This window comes from Triticum dicoccoides, chromosome 4B (genome assembly GCF_002162155.2).
Source record: "Triticum dicoccoides isolate Atlit2015 ecotype Zavitan chromosome 4B, WEW_v2.0, whole genome shotgun sequence".
NCBI classification, from domain to species: Eukaryota; Viridiplantae; Streptophyta; class Magnoliopsida; order Poales; family Poaceae; genus Triticum; species Triticum dicoccoides.
This window is the reverse complement of record NC_041387.1, coordinates 430,940,049-430,956,109: the sequence shown is the minus strand read 5'-3', so window position 1 is coordinate 430,956,109 and position 16,061 is coordinate 430,940,049. Positions and strand designations below refer to the sequence as shown.

Sequence of the window (16,061 nt, the reverse complement as noted above, 5' to 3'; positions counted from 1 at the left end):
TGGGGTAATTTAAATTTATTATCATGTTCAAAATTTCCTGAGTTATGACCTTACCATACCTGGATTGATTTATTACTATACGTGGATTAATTATATTTATTACTATATAATTTATTACTATACGTGGATAGCCTTACCATACATGGTGGTAATTTAAATTTATTACCATATTCGATATTTCCCGAGTTATGGCCTTACCATATCTGGATTGATAGCCTTTGGGGTAATTTAAATTTATTACCATATAATTGCCATATTCAAAATTTCCTGAGTTATGACCTTACCATACCTGGATTGATTTATTACTATACGTGGATTAATTATGATTGATTACCATAAATACGTTGGGTATTGCCGGTCAGACGAGAAAAGAGAAAAACCGGTGGGAGGGGCTGGTGGGAGGTGGGACGAAGAAAAATCGGTTGAAAATAAACCGGTTGAAAATAAACCGGTTGAAAGTGGGGGGGGACTATTCAACCAATTCGTCCATTAGGAATAGAGATGTTGAAATAAATTGCTCACTCTGCCACTCATAGGTGAAAAAAACCCATCAGTTTTTTTCCTTATGTACCTAACTTTATATGGGTATTAAATTTTTAATAATAAATATCTCTACTCCTAATGCCTCAGTACGTACGTCGTTCGTTCGCTCGTTTCATTAGTTGCCCACCCTTCCATCCATCAATATGGCCCTACCCCACGCGATCTCCCTCCCACCGATTTTTCTCCTCCCTCCAAAAACCACCACCGGTTTTCATTTATCACCAGACCATATGTCCCATGCCAAGATAAACCGACCCTTCCATATAAGACACCAATCAAATCATATCGAACCCGGCACCAGCAATCCCACCACCCTTCCATATAAGACACCAAATGAAGTCATGCCCAGAAATTCTATTACGATGGGATCCTTTCCATCTCACACCTACCGTGCCCAAAAAAGCTTCCATAAACAACAACAATCGTATAGCAATGAATACTTTTGTCTTTCCATGTCACACCTCCGATGCCCAAACATAAACCGATCAATCATACTATTTCCATCTCACATCTTCCATATACAACAACAAATAATTTTCAAATTGTTTCTACTGAGCGGGGCGGCGAGGCCTCTCCACGCTTCCAAGTTTTCCATCGGAGCAGGTGAACGAGGCATGTTTCTTCAAGGTTTGCCATCCGACTGCAAGCCATAGGTGACGTTGCGGCTGCGAGCCACAGGTCATTAACCTATACACAGTTTAGTCCGCAGACAATCTGCAAACTGGAAAAACTAATGCAGGAAGAGACATTCAGGACATACTTTAGCTCCTCCGATTGGAGGTATGACATAGCCCCAACTGTTGGTCCGATTCGTGCATGGCCCCAACCGTTCTTCCAGTTTGTACATGGCCTCACGCTAGAGGCATCCAACTGTTAAAAAATAATGCATAAAATGCTATAAGTATACAACCAGTACGTAGCAAGGCTTGACATATAGGTATACATTCAACCCTTTTTTCATAAATAGAAGCTTGAATTGTTGTACCGGACCACATAGATAAAATGATGCACTTGTAAAATTGTTGTACTGGACCATATACAAGTACAAGTACAACAAAAGTTTATAGCAAAATACAACAGCCATGGGGGAATTCATATATAGCAGCAACTACAACACGAGAAAATATAGTACCTATCATTCCGCTGGAAACTAGCAGTTTAATGCTATGCTCGCATAATAGTCTGAATGAATTCTACCGTTTCTCAAGTCTCAAGAGGTATCCTAACTATGGCTGCATATTTCTCAGGCCTATAATTTTTCTCGCATTGTACCAAATTCATAAAACAAGGACATGGCTCAAAGAGGATAATTTGTTGTATACATGATTTCTAATTATACAAGCATCACTACCAAAGTAAATATGCAGCACGAATATTCATGTGCGGTTTCAGATTAGCCCCAAAGTGTTCCTCTTTTTGAATTATCAAGAGTTTTTTTTTAAATATGAATAGCTTGTATTTGCAATCACTCGTTGCACACAAATCTCATTGAACCATTGGCTACATGGTCATCCCATTTTTATCTTTGCTTTTCTGCCTGATTTTATCTACTGTCTCCATCTATATAGACAACACAGATAGAACATTATTTATCTAACAGACTTTGTGAGACTTTGTGCTTTTCTGGCTGATTTTTTCTACTGCCTCCTATTTTTTGCTTTTCTTAATCCAGACCAAACGAGGAAGATGAAAACTTGAATCAAAGTAGTTAATCCATTGGACAACTCAACCCATTTTCCAATTGTTCTATTTCCTCACCAAAATCGGGCAGATATAAAGAATACAAGAAGGAAAGTTACCTTCCTTTAGGTAGGACAAGAGGCTGGACAATGCTAGCTTGGTGCCTTGGCTACTCATCCCGCGGGCTTGGGGTCAACTGTGGAATCTTGTATAAATGGCGGATGTATGAGGCGTGGCAGGCACCATTAGGCTGGGGTGGCTCGAGTAGACAGTAGTTCTCAAATTATGTTTCCCATTAAACACCCACTATATACATAATTTGAAGAACTCTAACCACTGCCATTTTACGGAACCTGTAGCAAGCAATGCATTAGATGGCAATGCTGGTTATTGGACAGAAAAACTAGAGAAGCATTATTGTAACAAACATGCCAAGATATTACATCCTTGACATCATCATCGCCATCCCTCTTCCTTCTATACCTTTGTTCAGATGTTACATGACCTCATCGAATTCAGGACACGCTTTACTTCTATTCACTATAGATTAAAGTAGGTTAAATATAGTAGATGATAGTTGTTGATCTGTTTTTCCAATGACAATTGTCCATGACAGTGATGTCCTCAAACGACTTGGCCCGGTTCAGTTCTCGTTGGGAAACGGTGACACTTGCTAAGCGACACCGACAACGACAAATGGATGTGACAAATGGGCTCCAACACCCTCTTGGTGATATCACCAATGTTGATAGACTCCCCAAAGAGGGTACGGGTATATGGAATTTGATAAATAATTGTTTTTTGGTAATTTGGCTTCAATATTGTTTTTTTACTAATTTGAACATTCCCTTTCGCAAGCCATGGGACCTGACCCACAACCATCGAGCGGCTTGTTTATTCAAGAAGCAACAATCCCATCTCCCTCGACCATGGAACTCCCCAATGGGAGTCTAGGTATAGCTCATTAACAATATTTAAATGCCTTTCAATATTGGTGATTACTGATTTGAAAAATCTCTTTTGCAAGCCATTGCATCTACCGACAACCATCGAGCGGCCTGATTATACCTGAAGCAACAATCCCCACTTCATCAACCATAGAACTCCCCAGAGGAAGTCTAGGTATAACTTCAGAACTCACACCTCCTTTGAATTTCTAAAAATATTGTAGCGACAAATGTAATCCATCTCACGGTCCAAATTGTGATTTTATTGCAGCCCTGATGGTTCATGGTTGTAGCGGTAAATACTATTACTGTTCTAGGTCCAATCAACGGTGAGATCATTGAACTTGATTGTTCTGGTTTGGATGCTAATATGTATAGACCTGCAATAACAGGTCCAACTACGAGGGGCCGTGATGGCCAACATAAAGGGACCTTATCAACGGAAGAAAGGGATGTCATAAATGCATGGAAGAGCAGCTTACAAAAACAACAGAAAAAGAAGAGGAACAGTACCAAGAACAAATCATAAGTTGAATAGATAGAGACCAGAATCTTACCAGAAGAAGAAACAACAGGAACACCGACAGCGACAAATGGATGTGAAAAATGGCCTCAAATACCCTCTTGGTGATATCACCAATGTTAATAGACTCCCCAAAGAAGGTCCAGGTATATGGAAGTCCAATATTGGTTTTGAGTAATTTGGCTTCAATATTACTTTTTACTAATTTGAACAATCCCTTTTGCAAGCCATTAGATCTGGCCCACAACCATCGAGCCGCTGGTAAATGGAGTATGTTGACCGTCATTGTTTCAGGTAAATGGAGATTGTTGACAGTCATTGTTTCAGCTAAATGGAGTACGATGTTTCAGCATCATTGCCTTCAGTATGAAGGAGTATACAATTTACAAAAACATCACTACATAGTGATTAGGTAAATGAAGGAATTGTTTTAGCAACATCACTACAGAGGACACTGTTTCAGCTAAATGCATAGTTCAGTTACAAATGCATAGCAGATCTTGAAGAATTTGATGGATTGCAGATATTGAATATCAATCTAACATTGCTCAGATTAAGAATTTGATGGATTTTAGTTTTAGTTTCAGTCAATCAATCTAACATTAGTACAGAGGTCGACTTCCAGTTCAAACCAATAGTTGGTTGATTTCCAGTTAAACTATATTCCCTGCTTGGCAAACTGAAACTATGATTACCCTAAATCCTACTCCTAGAATTGCTGTAGATCAACACCTGCTCTGAGTAAAAGAACTCTCCTCCTATCTGCAAGATCACCCGTACAAGCAATACATTTTCTGAGTATATTTTCATATTTTCAGAGTACTTCAAGCAAGATTACTGAAGTTACTGAAATTTACTTCAAGCAAGATTACTTGAGTAAAACACTCACATTGTGTTTACTGAAATTTACTAAAACTGTGACTACAACTACATGTCCTACTCCTAATCTGTGCCCATACGCATACAAATAAACTATACCCTACTCCTAATATGTACCCAAGAAGTGCTGCAAATCTAAACCAAAACACAGAGGCAACCATGAGTAAAGGGTGGAGACAGGGGAAGCTCACCATGCATTGGAGATGCTGGTGAAGAGGAGCATTTTTTAAGATAAAAGGCGTACGCCCAACTTTATAAATAAAGCCACCAGGCAGAGTAGCACAACCAACATCCAACCAACCATAGGAACAAGGTAGACAAAGAAAAGGAGTTCAGGTACATGGCTAACCAGTCAGATATGGCACGCGGGCCAGAATAAGACTAAAGGGAGACATCAGGGTTTAAGAATCTTCGCGTTGACTGCGCACCAAGTACGAAACCATAGCCCTAATATTGGACGCCATAGCATCGAAGGCCTACTGATCAGTATCCCTAGTCAATGATCTCCACTGCTGCAAGAATATTCCAGTTTTGAATAAGCAATCATCAGGATTAGCTGGGAAGATATGCTCTATGGTAAACTTGTTTCTAGTGGTCCACAGTGACCAACAAATCGTTGCAAACCCAACCTAGGAGATCCTTTTAGAATTCCCAGATAAACCGTTGACCAAACCCCTAAGATCCTCGAAAGAAGAGGGGTCCCACGACACCTGGAGCCAGGAGCGGATGCAGCACCAAACAAATTTAGCCAAGGAGCACCAGAAGAAAATGTGATCCGTGTTTTCAAGATCCCCACACAAGGCACATCTATTCGAACTCGGGCCGTTCCTTTTCCGGATTTGGTCCGCTGCAGGAAGCTTCCCATGATAAGCTTGCCACAGGAAAATTTTGATCTTAGGTGGGACGCGGGCACTCCATATGCACTTGAACTTGGAAGTAGGAGAGCCTGAAATCAGTTTGGTGTACAAGGATTTGACCAAAAAACGGCCAGAGGTAGAGTGGGGCCAGACCACCGAGTCCTCCTCCTCCGAGAGCAGAGGGAAGCAAGCAGTAATATGATGCCAATCTTCCAACTCTTCGGGAGAGAGCATCCTATGAAGGTCCAAGGCCCAATTATTCACGGAGAGCTCGGAGATTGAGATCTCCGGGTCAGGACAATAGGAAAACAAAACCGGGAATGTCACCTCCAGGGTGGCCTCCCGACACCACCAGTCTAACCAAAAGCGCGTAGATTTTCCATTCCTAACAACAAATTTGACCAGAGACTTAAAAACAGACAAACTTTGACGAGGTGACGCCAGAATTGGGAGCCGGCAGAGGCCGACACGAACATGGGACTAGACTCAGGAAAGTATTTAGATTTGAGAATGCTAAGCCACAGTGGGGCCTCCGTGGGGGACATGATTTTCCACCACCACTTAATGATGAGGCATTTGTTCATGACAGCAGTGTTAATAATGCCCAACCCCCCAAGGCTTTTGGGTCTGCAAATAAGCTTCCATTTCACCATCCTATATTTATGCTTGTTATCCACCAAATTCCAGTAAAAGGCGCCCCTGTGCTTGTCAAACCCAGCATGAGTCCCTCTCGAAAGGAGGTAGAAGCCCATCAAGAACATGGGGAGAGAGGAGAGGCAGACATTGATTAAGGCAACCTTGCTAGCTTGGGTGTTATAGCGGCCTCTACAAGGCAGCACCTGGTTGCCCACTTTCGAAATGGCTGAGGCGAAATCTTTCGTCAACAACTTGTGGGGGGAGATTGGTAAGCCAAGGTATTTGAAAGGGAAAGAGCCTAGAGAACAGTTTAATAAATGAGCCACTCTAAGAGCCTCAGCATCCGACACCCACGTAACAATAACTTCACTCTTGGCAACAATAATTTTGAGTCCAAAGAGAGCTTTGAAGCAAAGGAGAAGGAATTTCAACTGGGCCACACTTTCATCGTTAAGCTCCACCATAATGATGGTATCATCCGCGTATCGGAGGTGGGAAATGTCATTAGGAGCAAGATGGGAGCTGAAAGGGGTAGTATGGCCAGCAGCCGCAGCCCGGGTCAGGATGTGGGAAAGGGAGTCAACCATGAAGTTAAAGAGAAGGGGGAAGCCAGGTCACCCTGCCTCAGGCCCCTGCCGTTGGCGAGGTGAAGAGGAGCATCATCGAGCAGGATGTCCTCGAGCAGATGTTCGTCATCGAGCAGGATGTCCATGATGCCATAGGAGACGAAGGGGAAGGCATACCCCATTCAGCCGGGCCGTCGGCGACTGCTCCTCCCGGTCCTCCTCACGGCACCATCTTCAAATTCAGAACTGCCGCGTCCAATCCTCCCCATCTCCAGATGTGCTCTTGCTGCTCCCACTCATCCTCATGGCGGGGACGTCCAGCCACTACAGACCCAGCCACCGGCACAACTCTCCAGCTGCTCCTCGCCTCCACTTTGGTAACAAAAACAATCTTGTTACGACCTCGCTGGTGCAGGTGACGCGGGTGAGAGGGAGCGGCGAAGACGTCATAGGAAGGAGGCGGCAGCGACACGTGTGGGATGGAGGCGAGCGTCGACGTCGACGCGGGCGAGATGACAGTGGCGATGCAGGCGAGAGAGAGGTGAGCGGCAACGACGCGAGCAGTGGAGCGAGGCGAGCTAGGGATTTGGACGAGAGCGAGTGGGGAATGAGTGAGTGAAGCGAGTGAGCCAGCGAGGGGGAAAATTGAAAACGGGCGAAGTTTCTATTACCTATGTTCCGAGTGTATGTGACGAGAAAGGAACATGGATTCTAAACGCTCTTATAATAACTTTACGGAGGGAGTGCATGTTTATATATTTATATGAAATTAGCAGTATCGAGTTTTTTATTGCAAATAAAAAATGTGTTAGTCTGTCTTTTGTTTTAGTATATATAGTATATACATTTTTGTATAATGTAATATAAAATATTCTTTGTATTTTTATATGTTCCACTTTTGTTCATCAGAGATAAAAAGTGATGGATTCTAATGATGTTTTAGAAATATAATCTCATGTAAGCACCGACGTAACGATGACAGGCAATGAGAAGAGGTGCATACAACTAATTCTTCTTTATATGTATGAAATGAAATGAATTCCTCTTCATTCTTTTGTGCTCAAAGAAGAATGTTAGATTCGGCGATGCCCCTCCCCTTTCGGGGGCGTTCTGATTATGGTATACAAAAGGTGCATTTTTATACGATTATTGTTTCAGGACATGAGAGAGATAAAGATGTATTCTAGCGACATTGAAAAAGAATCCATCGACAAGGGTTCTGAGACAACGTCGTTGGAAGGGGCCGAAAGGTTTCAAAGTTTTTTATAACATAATGATGTTGCAGTTGCAGATATTTGTCTGGCTATTTTGTTTTTCATTTTATGCTCTTGCGAAACGGTAAAAAGCTGGTGAAACTAGTTTCCCCTGTGAGTATTGTCCGTTATAGACATTTTTAGACTTCCACGTTGTAGGATTGAAAGTAGGTCTAGAGGGGGCGTGATTAGACTACTTGACCCAATAAAATTCTAGCATTTTCCCAATTTTAAGTGTTGGCAGATTTTAGCAACTAGTACAAGTCAAGCAATTAACCTACACATGCAATTCTAAGAGTGTAGCAGTGAAAAGTAAAACATTGCATATGAAGGTAAAGAGAAGAGTTTGGAGAAGGCAAACGCAATGTAGACACAGAGATTTTTGGCGTGGTTCTGATAGGTGGTGCTATCGTACATCCATGTTGATGGAGATTCAACCCATGAAGAGTAACGGTTGCATGAGTCCATGGAGGGCTCCACCCACGAAGGGTCCATGAAGAAGCAACCTTGTCTATCCCACCATGGCCATCGCCCACGAAGGACTTGCCTCACTTGGACAGATCTTCACAAAGTAGGCGATCTCCTTGCCCTTACAAACTCCCTGGTTCAACTCCACATCTTGTGGGAGGCTCCCAGGTGACACCTAACCAATCTAGGAGACACCACTCTCCAAAAGGTAATAGATGGTGTGTTGATGATGAACTCCTTGCTCTTGTGCTTCAAATGATAGTCTCCCCAACACTGAAATCTCTCTCACATATTTGGCTATGGTGCAAAGATGATTTGAGTGGAAAGCAACTTGGGGAAGGCTAGAGATCAAGATTCTAGTGGTAGGATTGGTATGTCTTGGTCTCAACACATGAGTAGGTGGTTCTCTCTTAGAAATGAGGAAGTGTAGGCATGTTCGGATGTCCCTCTCACAAATGGAGAAGGGGTGGAGGGGTATATATAGCCTCCACACAAAATCCAACCGTTATACACATTTGACCCAACTCGGTCAGACCGAATAGAAGAACTCGATGAGACTGATTTAGTTCAAAATGTGAACATTAGGAATCTTGGTGGGACCAACGAGATCAACTCGGTGTGACCGATGTGCTAGGGCTAGGGCAAAAACCTCATCTCGGTGAGACCGATTGCTTGAACTTGGTGAGACCAATTTCAGCAAAGAGAAAACAGAGAGTTGGTCAAGCAAACTCGGTGGGACCGCTCGCTCATTTCGGAGACACCGAAGTGTTAAGAAGGGAAATAGAGAGTTTGTCAAGCAAACTCGGTGGGACCGATCACTCATTTCGGTGAGACTGAAATGTTACAAAGGCAAACAGAGAGTTTGTCAAGCAAACTCGGTGGGACCGATCGCTCATTTCGGTGAGACCAGAATGTTACAAGGGGAAACAGAGAGTTTGCAGGACCATCTCAGTTAGACCGAGATCCATATCAGTGTGACCGAATTTTCTAGGGTTTCTGGCGGTGGCTATGTCAACTGAACTCGGTGGCGCCGGATAGAGTAGATCGGTGGGGCCGAGTTTAACTTTGAGTTTTGGACATATTTGGAGTGGGAAAGTGGTTGAGGGTTTTGGAGCAATATCACTAAGCACTTTGAGCAAGTAGACCATTAAGCGAGACCTCATCCCCTTTTAATAGTATTGGCTTTCCTATAGACTCAATGTGATCTTGGATCACTAAAATGAAAATGAAGAGTCTTGAGATTTTGCCAATCTTTGTCCTTAGCATTTTGAAGGGTCCACATCTCTAGTCCATGTCATGCCAATCATTGAACTTTATGAAATATTTCACTTGAAACGATATTAGTTCAATGAGCTATATGTTGTTATGAATTACCAAAACCACCCGGGGATTAGTTGCACTTTTAATCTCCCCCTTTTTGGTAATTGATGACAACATATAGATCAAAGCTTCGACAAATGATAATATGAATGAAATACATCGTCGCTTTGAGAAGTATGTGATAAGAAGAGCTCCCCCTAAATTTGTGCACTACTTAAAATTTGCATTTGAATGCAAATGCATAATCGATTAGGATCATGGGGCAGTCTTCCATGTCACATACATTTTGGTGGAGTGCTCAAAATGATATGAGTTCAATAACATGCACTCATCACCAAGGGTAGAAATGATTGATCATACACAAGTATTCATGGATATCATCATGCAAGCACACATTAAGGCATAATATGATCAAACACATGATCACAAGAGTATCTCACAAACAAGCACAAATATTGTAGCATGAATCAAACAAGCAAATGATTAAAGTAGCAAGAGAGGCAACAAAAGGAAGACGCTCTCTCTCTCTCTCTCTCGAAGCCTAATGATCTATACACTTTCTCCCCCTTTGGCAACAAGTTACCAAAAATCTTGAAAATGCATAGTGCTATGCGACACTATAGGCACGATCTCTGGGACCTCCTGAAGGGGTCTTCTGGCTGGTTGCTCCGGTGTGCGTAGATGGCGTGGAGAGGAGTCCGTCTGCAAATGCTTCAGCTGATGTCTGTGGAGCTGGAGGAGTTGAAACTGGAGGTGCAATCATGGCAGTTGCTGCAGGTGATGAAAGTGTAGTCCTGGTGTCACTGACAACTGGCACTGCTGAAGACCTTTGTGCCCTTGGCACTCACTGAAAAGTGTTTGTGGTAGGTCTGTCATTCCTGTCCTCAACTTCTTCCTGGAGCTTCTCCACAGTGGTCTGGATTGTATCCAGGTTGCAAAAATAAATATTCTAGGTTGAGTGCCACCCTGGCGCTTCTTAGATTTAAAGCAACAAAAAGTCTATAAAACAAGGGCTTCACAAAGATGTTAGGTATTTTCAAAGAAAATATTCCAGAAGATAATGTGCTCCCGAGAAGCACGAACGAAGCTAAGAAAATTGTTTGCCCATTGGAACTTGAAGTACAGAAGGTACAAGCTTGTGTGAATGATTGTATATCGTACCATGGTGAGTACAAAGTTTTGCGTGCATGTCCCACATGCAAGCATGCATGATACAATCGCAGGAGAGCAAAGGATTAGTACAAATTGGATGACGAGATCAAGACAAGAATCCCATTCAAGGTTGTTTGGTACTTGCCTTTAACTCCAAGGTTAAGGCGTTTGTTTGCAAACCCTAGAGAGGCAAAGAGGTTGCGGTGGCATCATGATGAGCGGACTGCAGATAAATATATGAGGCACCCGAAAGATGGGGCTCAGTGGGAATTAATCGACAACAAGTTTGAAGACTTGCCAAGGATCCTAGAAGTATAAGGCTCTGGGAGTGTACCGACGAGATGAATCCTTTTGGCGATATGAGCACAAATCACAACACATGGCCAGTGCTTCTATGCATATATAACCTAGCTCCTTGGTTGTGTATGAGAAAAAAATACATTATGATGTCAACGATTATCCAAGGCCCAAAGCAACCTGGAAATAACGTCGACACTTACTTTCAGCTACTGGTAGAAGAATTGCTGACAGTGCGGATAGATGCGCCTGCTGTAAAATGTTATGATGCTTACAGGAAGGAGATTCGATCTACATGCAATGCTGGTGCACACCATTCAAGATATGACGGCATTATGCAACACATCAGGGCAGAAAACAAAGGGAGATATAGGGTGTGTCACATGCATGGATAGTACAACTAGCAGATTTCTTCCCAACTCGCGAAAAACCGTGTATTTGCGTCATCGTAGGTTCTTACAGAGAAATCACCCATATCGAAAGATGAAAGATGAATATAATGGTACGACAGAGGTAGAGGTGAGCCTAAGACCCTATTATGGGGAGGTGGTCCACAACATGGCTAAACAAATTAATGTTGTGCTTGCCAAGAAGCACGCGTTGACGGTGAAACAAACACCCAAGGGTCAAGTGTTTAAGAAGAAATCGATGTTCTGGTAATTACCTTACTGGGAGATTCTATGTGTATGTCACTGCATCGATGTCATGCACGTAGAGAAGAATGTATGTGAAAGCATCCTTGGTACTCTGCTCAAGATTAAAGGTAAAACAAAGGATGGTGACGGTGCACGCCTCGATATGCTTGCTGATCAATAAAAATGCAAGAGTGAAGCAAAAGATGATGAAAAATTCATCGAAGCTCGCCAGAGTTACAATTTCAGTACAAAAGAAGCAGCACAGTTCTTCACCTATTTGTTGTCAGTTAAGACACCCTCTTCCTACTCCGCAAACATCATAAGTCTCGTGGATGTGAGCTCAGGTAAAATGAAGTGGGACACATGAAGTCACATGATTGCCACGTAATGTTGACACAAATCCTCCTGGTGGCCACAAGGAATCTGATGGACAAATATATAAGAAACACACTCATTGAGCTCTGTGATTTCTTCAACCAACTATGGCAGAAAGTTGTAGATCCTGAAGGGAGTTGGATCATATGCAAGATGATATTGCAAGAATATTGTCTAACCTAGAGATGTTTTTCCCACCATCGTTCTTTGATGTCATGGTCCATCTCAGTGTGCACCTTGTCGACCAGATAAAGTATTGTGGTCCTTTGTTTCTTATCAACATGTATCCCTTTGAGCGGTTCATGGGAATACTTAAGCGCTATTGTTGGAACCGAAACCATCTAGAGGCAAGCACCCTACAAGGTTATACCACAGAGGTGGTGGTTGAGGGAGTCGTACTCGTCGTGATCCAAATCACCGGAGATCCTAGCGCCGAACGGACGACACCTCGGCGTTCAACACACCTACGGTTGGGAAGACGTCTCCTCCTTCTTGATCCAGCAAGGGGGAAGGAGAGGTTGATGGAGATCCAGCAGCACGACGGCGTGGTGGTGGATGCAGTAGCGATCTCGGCGGGGCTTCACCAAGCACAGCGAGAGGGAGATGTGTCACAGGACGGAGAGGGAGGCGCCAGGGGCTAGGGTGCGGCTGCCCTCCCTCCCTCCTCTTTATATAGGGGCCAGGGGGGCGCCGGCCCCCTTGGAGATCCAATCTCAGGGGGGCGGCGGCCAAGGGGGTGGCTTGCCCCCCAAGGCAAGTGAGGCACCCCCCACCCCTAGGGCTTCCAACCCTAGGCGCAGGGGGGGGGCCAAGGGGGGGCGCACCAGCCCACCAGGGGCTGGTTCCCCTCCCAACTTCAGCCCATGGGGCCCTTCGGGATAGGTGGCCCCACCCGGTGGACCCCCGGGACCCTTCCGGTGGTCCCGGTACAATACCGGTGACCCCGGAAACTTTCCCGATGGCCGAAACTGGACTTCCTATATATAAATCTTCACCTCCGGACCATTCCGGATCTCTTCGTGACGTCCGGGATCTCATCCGGGACTCCGAAAAACTTTTGGGTTACCGCATACTAATATCTCAACAACCCTAGCATCACCGAACCTTAAGTGTGTAGACCCTACGGGTTCGGCAGACATGCAGACATGACCGAGACGCCTCTCCGGTCAATAACCAACAGCGGGATCTGGATACCCACGTTGGCTCCCACATGCTCCTCGATGATCTCATCGGATGAACCACGATGTCGAGGATTCAATCAATCCCGTATACAATTCCCTTTGTCAATCGGTACGTTACTTACCCGAGATTCGATCGTCGGTATCCCAATACCTCGTTTAATCTCGTTACCGACAAGTCACTTTACTCGTACCGTAATCCATGATCCCTTGACCAGACACTTGGTCACACTGAGCTCATTATGATGATGCATTACCGAGTGGGCCCAGAGATACCTCTCCGTCATACAGAGTGACAAATCCCAGTCTCGATTTGTGCCAACCCAGCAGACACTTTCGGAGATACCCGTAGTGCACCTTTATAGTCACCCAGTTATGTTGTGACGTTTGGCACACCCAAAGCACTCCTACGGTATCCGGGAGTTGCACAATCTCATGGTCTAAGGAAATGATACTTGACATTTGGAAAAGCTCTAGCGAAACGAACTACACGATCTTGTGCTATGCTTAGGATTGGGTCTTGTCCATCACATCATTCTCCTAATGATGTGATCCCGTTATCAATGACATCCAATGTCCATAGTCAGGAAACCATGACTATCTGTTGATCAACGAGCTAGTCAACTAGAGGCTCACTAGGGACATGTTGCGGTCTATATATTCACACATGTATTACGATTTCCGGATAACACAATTATGGCATGAATAATAGACAATTATCATGAACAAGGAAATATAATAATAACCCTTTTATTATTGCCTCTAGGGCATATTTCCAACAGTCTCCCACTTGCACTAGAGTCAATAATCTAGTTACATTGTGATGAATCGAACACCCATAGCGTTCTGGTGTTGATCATGTTTTGCTCTAGGGAGAGGTTTAGTCAACAGATCTGCTATATTCAGGTCCGTATGTACTTTACAAATATCTATTTCTCCATCTTGAACATTTTCACGGCTGGAGTTGAAGCGACGCTTGATGTGCCTGGTCTTCTTGTGAAACCTGGGCTCCTTGGCAAGTACAATAGCTCCAGTGTTGTCACAGAAGTGTGTGATCGGCCCCGACGCATTGGGTATGACTCCTAGGTCGGTGATGAACTCCTTCACCCAGATTGCTTCATGCGCTGCCTCCGAGGCTGCCATGTACTCCGCTTCACATGTAGATCCCGCCACGACGCTTTACTTGCAACTGCACCATCTTACTGCCCCACCATTAAAAATATACACGTATCCGGTTTGTGACTTAGAGTCATCCAGATCTGTGTCGAAGCTAGCATCGACGTAACCCTTTACGACGAGCTCTTCGTCACCTCCATATACGAGAAACATATCCTTAGTCCTTTTCAGGTACTTTAAGATGTTCTTGACCGCTGTCTAGTGTTCCATGCCGGGATTACTTTGGTACCTTCCTACCAAACTTACGGCAAGGTTTACATCAGGTCTGGTACACGTCATTGCATCCACGATAGACCCTATGGCTGAGGCATAGGGGACGACACTCATCTTTTCTCTATCTTCTGCCGTGGTCGGACATTGAGCCGAGCTCAATTTCACACCTTGCAACACAGGCAAGAACCCCTTCTTGGACTGATCCATATTAAACTTCTTCAATATCTTATCAAGGTATGTGCTTTGTGAAAGACCTATGAGGCGTCTCGATCTATCTCCATAGATCTTGATGCCTAATATGTAAGCAGCTTCTCCAAGGTCCTTCATTGAAAAACACTTATTCAAGTAGGCCTTAATGCTGTCCAAAAGTTCTATATCATTTCCCATCAAAAGTATGTCATCCACATATAATATGAGAAATGCTACAGAGCTCCCACTCAGTTTCTTGTAAATGCAGGCTTCTCCATAAGTCTGCATAAACCCAAACGCTTTGATCATTTCATTACAGCGAATGTTCCAACTCCGAGATGCTTGCATCAGCCCATAGATGGAGCGCTGGAGCTTGCATACCTTGTTAGCATTCTTAGGATCGACAAAACCCTCCGGCTGCATCATATACAGTTCTTCCTTAAGATGGCCGTTAAGGAATGCCGTTTTGACGTCCATTTGCCATATCTCATAATCATAGTATGCGGCAATTGCTAACATAATTCGGACTGACTTCATCTTCGCTACGGGAGACAAAGTCTCATCATAGTCAACCCCTTGAACTTGTCGATAACCCTTAGCGACAAGTCTATCAAAGTCCATACTTTGTTTTCATACATGGATCCTATCTTGGATTGCATGGCTTCAAGCCATTTGTTGGAAGCTGGGCCCGCCATTGCTTCTTCATAGTTCGAAGGTTCACCGTTGTCTAACAACATGACTTCTAGGACAGGGTTGCCATACCACTCTGGTGTGGAACATGTCCTCGTGGACCTACGAAGTTCAGTAGTAACTTGATCCGAAGTACCTTGATCATCATCATTGGTTTCCTCTCTAGTCAGTGCAGGCACCACAGGAACATCTTCCTAAGCTGCGCTACTTTCAAGAGGTAGTACTTCATCAAGTTCCACTTTCCTCCCACTTACTTCTTTCGAGAGAAACTCTTTCTCCAGAAAGGACCCGTTCTTGGCAACAAAGATCTTGCCTTCAGATCTCAGGTAGAAGGTATACCCAATGGTTTCCTTAGGGTATCCTATGAAGACACATTTTTCCGACTTGGGTTCGAGCTTTTCAGGTTGAAGTTTCTTGACATAAGCATCGCATCCCCAAACTTTTAGAAACGACAGCTTATGTTTCTTCCCAAACCATAATTCAT

General features: G+C 43.9%; 1 long non-coding RNA gene across 3 annotated transcripts; it reads right to left on the bottom strand.

Annotated features, from left to right (window-relative positions):
- Positions 1-945: 945 nt before the first annotated feature.
- Positions 946-7,228, bottom strand: LOC119290694. Of its 3 annotated transcripts, XR_005141972.1 has the most exons (4): positions 3,728-7,228; positions 2,343-2,576; positions 1,304-1,413; positions 946-1,230 (listed from the first exon to the last, which is right to left on the bottom strand). It is a non-coding gene; the product is annotated as an uncharacterized LOC119290694 (long non-coding RNA). The 3 variants fall into 3 exon arrangements; XR_005141970.1 differs by having other exon boundaries at positions 2,343-7,228; XR_005141971.1 differs by having other exon boundaries at positions 946-1,208; positions 2,343-7,228.
- Between the last annotated feature and the right edge of the window lie 8,833 nt (positions 7,229-16,061).